The sequence below is a fragment of the Mus musculus genome, chromosome 2 (genome assembly GCF_000001635.26).
Source record: "Mus musculus strain C57BL/6J chromosome 2, GRCm38.p6 C57BL/6J".
Taxonomy (NCBI): domain Eukaryota; kingdom Metazoa; phylum Chordata; class Mammalia; order Rodentia; family Muridae; genus Mus; species Mus musculus.
This window is the reverse complement of record NC_000068.7, coordinates 3549803-3553410: the sequence shown is the minus strand read 5'-3', so window position 1 is coordinate 3553410 and position 3608 is coordinate 3549803. Positions and strand designations below refer to the sequence as shown.

General features: G+C 39.4%; 1 pseudogene; it reads right to left on the bottom strand.

Annotated features, from left to right (window-relative positions):
* On the bottom strand, positions 2213-2670 carry Gm13182 (predicted gene 13182; annotated as a pseudogene).

Genomic DNA, 3608 nt, shown 5'->3' with positions numbered 1-3608 from the left:
CCTTGTTCAGTTATCCAAGTGTCCCGTGGATGAATGAAGGCAAGGTTTTAAGACTAGGGAGTGCTGAGTGGCTGAAGGCTTTGTCACTAGAATAAACAACTCTGAAGTCCTAAGTGTGGGATCTGTTTCCCCTTGCTCCCCACAATTCCAGGAGAGATGGTCTGCTGAGCGGCACCCATAACCTCACACCCCGTCTCTTCCATCCGCGCAGGTCAGTCTTCTCGCTTTATGGAATGGGGAGCCACCGGCAGTCAACAGACATTTTTAAGTCATCAAAATAATTTATAATAGTTAATAGTTATTGATAGTTAAATTTGAAGAGTATTGGTATAAGATTTTATTTGAAGGTCTGATAGAATTCTGTACTAAACCCATCTAGTCCTGGGCTTTTTTTGGGGGGAGGGGGTTGGGAAGCTTTTTAAAAAAGATTTATTTATTTATTTTATGTATATGGGTACACTGTAGCTGTGCAGATGGTTGTGAGCCTTCATGTGGTTGTTGGGAATTGAATTTTAGGTCCTCTGCTTGGTCCAGTTGGCCCGGCTCGCTCCTGTCAACTCCACTCACTCAGTCCCTGGTCACTTCAGCCCAAAGAATTTTTTTTATTATGTACATAAGTACAATGTAGTGGTCTTCAGATGCACCAGAAGAGGGGGTCAGATCTCATTACGGATGGTTGTGAGCCACCATGTGGTTGCTAGTAATTGAAGTTTAGGACCTTTGGGAAGAGTAGTCAGTGCTCTTACCCTCTGAGCCATCTCGCCAGTCTGGTTGGGAAATGTTTAATGACTGTTTCTATTTCTTTAGGGGTTATGGCATTGTTTAGATGGTTTATCTGAGCCTGATTTAACTTTGGTATTTGGTATCTGTCTAGAAAATTGTCTATTTCATCCAGATATTCCAGTTTTCTTGAATATAGGCTTTTATAGTAGGATCTGATTTTATTTTTTAATTTCCCCAGTTTCTGTTGTTATATCTCCCTTTTCATTTCTGATTTTGTTAATTTGGACACTGTCTCTGTGCCCTCTAGTTAGTCTAGCTAAGGATTTATCTATCTTGTTTATTTTCTCAAAGAATCAGCTCCTGGTTTTGTTGATTCTTTGTATAGTTCTATTTGTTTCTACTTGGTTGATTTCAGCTCTGAGTTTGATTATTTCTTGCCATCTACTCCTCTTGGGTGTATTTGCTTCTTTTTGTTCTAGAGCTTTCACGTGTGTTGTTAAGCTTGGTAGTGTGTGCTCTCTCCAGTTTCTTTTTGGCGGCACTCAGAGCTGAGTTTTCCTCTTAGCACTGTTTTATTGTGTCCCATAAGTTTGGGTATGTTGTGCCTTCATTTTCATTAAATTTTAAAAAGTCTTTAATTTCTTTCTTTATTTCTTCCTTGACCAAATTATCATTGAGTAAGGTGTTGTACAGCTTCCATGTGTATGTGGGCTTTCTGTTGTTTTTGTTGCTGTTGAAGATCAGCCTTAATCTGTGGTGATCTGATAGGATGCATGGGATAATTTCAATCTTCTTGTATCTGTTGAGGGCCTGTTTTGTGACCAATTATATGGTCAATTTTGGAGAAGGTACCATGAGGTGCTGAGAAGAAGGTGTATTCTTTTGTTTTAGGATGAAATGTTCTATCGATATCTATTAAATCCATTTGGTCCATAACTTCTGTTAGTTTCAATGTGTCTCTGTTTAGTTTCTGTTTCCATGATCTGTCCATTACTGAGAATAGGGTGTCGAAGTCTCCCACTACTATTGTGTGAGGTACAATATGTGCTTGAACTTTACTAGTTTCTTTAATGAATGTGGGTGCCCTAGCATTTGGAGCATAGGTATTCAGAATTGAGAGGTTTTCTTGGTAGATTTTTTCCTTTGATGAGTATGAAGTGTCCTTCCTTATCCTTATTGATAACATTTGGTTGAAAGTTGCGTATATTCATTACTAGAATGGCTACTTCAGCTTGTTTCTTGGGGCCATTTGCTTGGAAGTTTTTTTCTCAGGCTTTTACTGTAAGGTAGCATTTGTTTTTGACACTGAGGTGTGTTTCCTGTATGCAGCAAAATGTTGGGTCCTGTTTATTGTATCCAGTCTGTCATTCTATGTCTTTTTATTGGAGAATTAAGCCCACTGATGTTAAAAAATATTAAAGAATAGTGATTGTTGCTTCCTGGTTTTGTTTGTTTTTTTTTTTTTTTTTTTTTTTTTTTTTTTTTTTTTTGCTCACATGGGCAATTTTATTAAAAAACAAAACAAAACAAAACAAAACAAGAACAAAAGACCAAAACATCACACAGAAGTTCACCCCATAGAAGGAAGATCCCTGGGGCTGGACCGCTCTCCTTTGCTGCTAAGTGTCCTGCTGCTGCACGAAGGGGTTGGGGATGGCCTCCATGCCGTCCTGCGGGCAGATGAGCACCACCGAGGTGCCACGACATACGACAAGCCCCAGCTGCCGAGTGTCCTCCGTCAGCTTGTACTGGTCATCAGGGTCTCTCATGTACTCCATGGTCCCATCCAGCACCAGGTTGAGCAGTGGGTCAAAGCCCTTCAGGATACCGCTGGTTTCCCAGCCACCCTGGAACTTCACCCGAATGGTCTTATCGATGTACTTGGAAAGGTCCAAGATGCTTTCTTTCTTCTTTTTCTCTTTGTCCGCCATCTTGTCGCCTCGCGTCCGCTTCCTGGTTTTTTTTTAATGTTATTTTTATGTTTGTGTGGCTAAATTCTTTTGGGTTTGTTGAAAGAAGATTACTTTCTTGCTTTTTCTAGGGCATAATTTCCATCCTTATGTTGGCATTTTCCCTTTATTATCTTTTGAAGGGCAGGATTCATGGAAAGATATTGTGTGAATTTGGTTTTGTCATGGAATACCTTGGTTTCCCCATCTATGGTAATTGAGAGTTTTGCTGGGTATAGTAGCCTGTGCTGGCATTTGTGTTCTCTTAGGGTCTGTCCAGGATCTTCTGGCTTTCATAGTCTCTGGTGAGAAGTCTGGTGTAATTCTGATAGGTCTGCCTTTATATTTTATTTGACCTTTTTCCCTTACTGCTTTTAATATTTATGCATTTGGTATTTTAACTATTAGGTGACAGGAGGAATTTCTTTTCTGGTCCAATCTATTTGGAGTTCTGTAGGCTTCTTGTATGTTTGCGGGCATCTCCTTCTTTAGGTTAGGGAAGTTTTCTTCTGTAATTTTGTTGAAGATATTTACTGGCCCTTTAAGTTGGGAATCTTTACTCTCTTTTATACCTATTATCCTTAGGTTTGGTTTTCTCATTGTGTCCTGGATTTCCTGGATGTTTTGGGTTAGGAGCTTTACCCATTTTGCGTTTTCTTTGACTGTTGTGTCAATGTTTTCTATAGAATCATCTGCACCTGAGATTCTCTCTTCTATCTCTTGTATTCTTTTGGTGATGCTTGCATCTATTATTCCTGATCTTTTTCCTAGGTTTTCAATCTCCAGCGTTGACTCCCTTTGTGATTTCTTTATTGTTCCTATTTCCATTTTTAGATCCTGGATGGTCTTGTTCAATTCCTTTACCTGTTTGGTTGTGTTTTCCCGTGATTCTTTAAAAGGGATTTTTGTGTTTCCTCTTTAAGGACTTCTAGCTGT